Source organism: Azolla caroliniana, unplaced genomic scaffold (genome assembly GCF_043228905.1).
Source record: "Azolla caroliniana isolate FFs.n. ecotype wild unplaced genomic scaffold, voAzoCaro1.0.p SCAF_1, whole genome shotgun sequence".
Lineage (NCBI taxonomy): Eukaryota > Viridiplantae > Streptophyta > Polypodiopsida > Salviniales > Salviniaceae > Azolla > Azolla caroliniana.
Window position 1 is genome coordinate 16495240 of NW_028230436.1, and position 6000 is coordinate 16501239.

A 6000-nucleotide genomic window follows, 5' to 3' on the forward strand; every position below is an offset into this window, starting at 1 on the left:
TCTCTGCCTTAAGAGCTCTCTCTCTCTCTCCCTTTGTTGCCTCACACACACGCACTCTCAATCTTCTTCTGCTGCATTGCAATCACTCTTGCCTCCCATCCCATTACACACCGAAACCGTAACTTCCCCGGCATGCTGCCCATCCGGGTCTGGAAAACCAAGACCGGTTTTCCAATGCCGAATTCCTTTTCGTTGCCGCATCGATGCTTGTTGTCAGGGCCAAAGTTAGGAATGAGTTTTAAAATGAAGAAGAAAATGAGATGTGAAAGATATGAGAGAGATAAGAAGAATTTGATAATGTATTAACAACGAGAGCAATGTTTACAAGAATATGCCGAAGACTGGCGTTGAACCAGAATGGTTCATCAATAGTCAAATACATGTTTATATAGCATGGTTTGGATACATGCATGCTCGCTACCTCATAGGCACGCATGATCGCCACTTGGCATTCATGCAAGCATGACTCTTGGCAATCATGCGTTAGCCTATTCAAGGTGGCGACATTTCAATAATATTATTATATGTGTTTCCTATTGATATAATAGAATTTATTATTTAATATATACAATATGATGTATCCTATTGGATGGGGTTGTATGCCTTCTTTGAGGATGTCATGGGTTCGAATCACCATAAAGCTTATTGGGTTTTGTATACACATGGCACTTGTCCACAAAGGTTTTCTGTCGTCGTTGCTCTAGCTCTAGCTATAGTAAGCTAGTTATCTGATGCTCCTCTAGTTCGCACAACGTTGCCAACCGGATCTTCTTCGACTCCTTTACACTCAAGCGCTCTTTGACTTGTATTTGTAAACTCAGAATCTGAAACTCGATTGGCATGCCAACTTCCAATCCGAATGCTAACTAGAACGGGGTTGTGTGTATGCTTGTCTTGTAGGTTGTTCGATACGCCCATAACACACTCTGCAATTTTGTGTTCCAATCCGTTCGGTTTTCGTTGACGATTTTCCGGAGTATATTCTGTAGTGTCTTGTTTGTGGGTTTGGCTAGTCCGTTTTCTTGTGGGTAGTACGGGGTACTACGTTTGTGGACTACCGTATACCACGTTGTCGTGATGATTTTCGTCCATAGTGAGAAAACCGAATGGGATAAAGAAAATGGGGATGTGCAACATTGCACATGCACTTGTACATTTGTATATAAAAATAAGATAACAAAATGTAAAGGGGAAGGGCATTAACCTAAGGTGACAAAGGTGCTCCACGGAGTTTGTTAAGTGTAAATGCGATGTGCACTTGGTGGACTAGATAGAGGTACGTGAAGAATAAGTGAAGGGAGTAATAGGCATTGAATAGGATGGCTAGAGGAGTGAGAGTTATGGCCAACGATCTCAAGATCGAGATCAAATATTCTCCTTTGAAAAGGATAAGAGGGTTTGACCACTCTTGTAATGTGCCTTACCCCTTACTACTATAAAAGGGAGTGAGGGGTCACATTGGAAGGGGTTGCCCATCTTGAGAGAGAGAGGTATACCACTTAGGTCAAGGGTTTCCCCTTTCGGTTTTAGGGTTTGTTTAGGGTTTCGTTTAGGGTTTCTTCTTCATCTTCTTTACTTGCTTATCCGGTTAGGGTTTGTTATACCGTTTGGTGCGACCTATGCGGCCTTGGTTGTAATCTTTTGTGAACTCTTTATATAGCTTGTTGATCTTCTTGCCTTGTGGGTGTATCTTGATTCTATTTTATTCTATGTTTATGTGCTATTCTTCCTCTTCTCCCCTTGAGCTAAGCCTCCATTTTGGGTCTTATTCCTTCTCTTGTACTCCCTAGTCCAAGACCCCCATGGTCTCGCCTCGGATCCTACACGTACTCACGGAATAACGCGACAACGTCGTGAGGCTCTCCACAACTTGGCCCAGGAAGTGTCCTCCTTGATCGTTGATTAGTTCAATTGGACAACCATACCGACACCATATAAGCTCGTATAGAAACATTGTTGTGGATGCAGTCGTATTATCCCTGAGTGCCTTGGCTTCCACCCATTTCGTGCAGTTGTCGGTGGCCACAATAATGTTTCTGTTATCGGTCCTCATTGCCGGTAGTTTGAATGGTCCGACAAAGTCCAGTCCCCATTTTTGGAATGGTTCTAATGGTAATACCGGGTGATGGGGTATTCGGGCCTGCTCCGTTGGTTGGCCTAATCGTTGGCAGAGGTCACATTCCTTACCGTACCTGATGGTGTCTTTTAAGGTTGTCTGCCACCATAACCCGCTTTGCTATATCTTGCGGGCTGTCGCGTAGCTGGCATAATGGCCTCCGGCTATTCTGTAGTGGGATTCTCTTAAAATCGTTTCTTTTTCGTCGTTGCGCACCACCCGCCGCCAGATTCCATCTACCCCTTTGTGATATAGGGTATCCTAGATGAGGCAAAAGTGGCGGCCTCAGACCGCTAATATCTTCCGTTCGTCCCGATCCATTTTGTCGGGAGGTAATCCGGTGCTCAAGAAATGATGCATGTTTGTAAGCCACTTATCCTCCTGAGCAATTGTTGAGTCGGTTGCCGATTCGGGGAACTCGTCTCATGCTCCGTCTCCTGCTTCACTGGATTCTAGCCGGCTCAAGTAATCGGCTACTGCGTGCTGCGCCCCGGGTCGATGGTAGATGTCGAACTCAAATTCCTGCAACAGTAGTGTCCATCTTGCTATTTTCCCGGTTAGCGACACCTTAGACACCAAGTAAATCAGTGCTGAGTGGTCCATGTGAAATGAAAACTTCCGCCCTAGCAAGTAGTGTTGGTACTTGGTTACGCTATACGCCATTTTGAGAGCCTCCCTTTCCGTTGTGGAGTAGTTGCGTTCGGCCTTCGAGAGCTTCCGGCTTGCATAGTACATCGGCCGGTACCACTTCGGTTCGGTGAGTTGCATAAGGACACTATCGATTGCTATGTCCAATGAGTCGACAAACACATGGAAACTCTTCGTCCAGTCAAGAGGTTGCACCACCTGGGCTTGTGACAACATTACCTTTAATGCTTGGTAGGCCTTTTCCTCCGGCTTCGCCCATTGAAAGGGCAATCAGTGCACTGCTGCATGTAGTGGTGTCGCGAAGTCAGCCAAGTGCCGTAGCATTCGACTATGCCACCAGATTTATCCTAAAAACCGGTTGAGGGCTTTTGCGTTATTTGGTGCGGGTGCTTCCAGGATTGCCCTCACCTTGTCGGGGTCCACCGCAATTTCCTCCTTACTCACAATGTGGCCCAACAACTTGTAGCCGCTAAATCCTTCTAAAAAATTATATACTTTGTGCCCAACCACCGCATCCTACACACCGTCCATGAACGGGAGTGGGAACACATCCGTTACTCTGGCCGCATTCAGCTTCTGGTAGTCCACGCATACCCGAACCTTACCATTTTTCTTAGGTACTACCAAAATCGAGCTCAACCACGTTTCTTGCTTTACTGGCTGTATGAACCTGACTCTCAGCAGCTTGTCGATTTCCTCCTTGACTTTCGTTGCGTAATTGGGATTCATTCAGTATTGGCGTTGTGCCACTGGTTTGGCGTCCGTGTTGAGGTGGATCTAATGCTGATAAAGTTGGGGATCCAATCCTCTCATATCCTCGTAGCACCATGCGAACACATCTTGGAAACTTGTGAGTAATTCGACCATCGCCTTCTTTATGTCCCGTGGCATTTTTTTGGCTACGTTCACCGGTCTAGGTGTGTCGTCGGTACCAAGGTCCACTTCCTCGAGATGGGATGCTTTTACTCTTTGGGATATAATCATTTCCCTTTCCAATGATTCTTGTGCTTGTCGTAACTCCCAGATCGCTTCTTGATCCGGCCGGTCCGTCTGCTTCCTTTCCCGGGTTCGTCACATATGGTATGACGGCTTCGGTTATGTCTACCTCAAATAATGGCACAATCTTCGGGTGCTCTTCCAAGTAACGGTCGACTTCTTCGTCAACTAACCCGTCCAACATGTTGATGCTCTCCGCATATAGGGGGGTTACTTCCTTACTAGGTCCTACCCGTGGTTGTGTCAGTACGCGTACTTTGGTCTTTCCTCGTCGAAAGGTGATTACATTCTTTTGCCAGTTTTGTTTTATGTGCATCGTCCGTAGCTATGGTCTTCCTAGCAACAGGGGATAGGCCCCTTGCACATTAAGTTGTAATACTACTGCCGATATCCGGAATGTGTATCTTTTGATTGTGATATCCAAGTTCCAGATCAGTCTAGTTGGTCGAACCGAACTTGTATCCTCCATTCTTAGCCAGAATGGACATGGTTCCCAATCTTGGATTCCCAAGGTGTCACATGTCCCCTTGCTGATGACGTTCACCCCAAACCACCGTCAATAATGGTTTCAATGGTTCCACTGTGATGGTCGGGCTGCTTGTGTCCACCACTATCGGTCCTTCCTCTAGATTTGAGAAGAATACCGGTGCCGGTTCCTGATTTGGTGCAGTGAATGTTGTTTTGAGCCCTTCAGTGAACTGGGGGACTAATTGTAGTAGGCCCCCCAATGGTAACACGATCTGGCATTCTTGTAATTCCTGCCAAGTTGGGTCCTTGTCGGTACTCTTTACGGGCTCCTTCGGATGTATGTTTTGTTCCTGTATCTTGACCACTTTACATTCATTGGCTTTCTTGATCCATTCGGTGGCTTGCTTCTGGATATACTTCTGAGTTTCCCACTCGGCCACTTTTCCTTTGGAACGGGTAGTGACTTGTTGGGCGTCGGTAACTTTAGCGGTGACCATGTTTACCGCCGGTTGTTTTTCGTTAGCCTTGACCAGACATTGGTTGCTATAACGCCCATCCTTCCGGCAATAATAGCAATATGGCTTTCGCTTGCTGCTTGACTCTCTCTTGTCCATGTTCCCGATTTGTGCATCGGAGGTTATCCGGCGGTTGTCATCCGTTTGTCGTTGCTTCGGTGGTGTCACAATGATGTTTGTGCTTCCTTGATTGTACTCTCTAGCTGCTTCTCGACGCTCTTCCCTACGAAAATACCCTCATTTTTTGTTGCGTCGGAAATTCCAGTTTCCTTGTTGTTTTGGATAATGTCTATCATCTCTTCTCCGATCGTAATCCGGAGATTAGTCCCGTTCATACCGATCTCGGTTGTAGCCTTCCCTGCGTCGGTCATTGCGATTGCGCTCATAGTCGTCGCGTCTTCTATCATTGTACTGATCCCCACGTTCTGGTCGGTAACGGTCCTCCCTCCGGAACCGTTGTCATAGTGTAATTCGCACACTATGTGAAAAACACATTTTTTGTCTCTCCGAATAGGACATGAAGAGTACCCGGTGAGAACCGGATGAAGAAGGCCGGTGAGAGTCAGTGAGAAGAGAACCGGTCAAAACCGGCAAGGAGGGAGTGGCAAGGAGGACCTGGTAAGGAGACCCGGTAAGAACCGGATCAAGTAGACCCGGTAAGAATCGGATAAGGAAAACCGGTGAGAACCGGATGAAGAGACAAATTTGTAAATAAAAGAAAAGATTGTTACATGCATAGGGCAAGATTCAAACCCTATATCTCCATGTTAATAATGTAAAGCCTTACCATTACACTAACATATCATTAGTGTTAAAAAAGTAGACGTCCTCATAGAAAGGTAAGTGCACAGTAGGATAAACTTTAGTTAGAAGAAAACGCATGATAAAAGAAAAAGCTACGCATGCACATGTAGCGCGCATGAACACCATAGTTGATAAAAATGCATCAAGTTAGAAAACGTAGGATCACTTTAGAAAGAGCATGTTAGAGAAAGCATAGAGTCTATCTATAGAAAAAGCATGGATTGTTAAGACTCTCTCATCACTATATAAGGATGAGGAGCACAATGTAATGGGGGTGTGTGGAATATTTGGAAATTGGATATATTTCCTAAAACACCAATTAATATAATATATTCGTGGGATTCACGAATTTGTGATCAAAATTGTCTCTTACTATCTAAATATTGATTAAATACACTAAACTCGTGGGATTCACGAGATTCATAACTTACCCATCTTTCTACCTATGCTTTA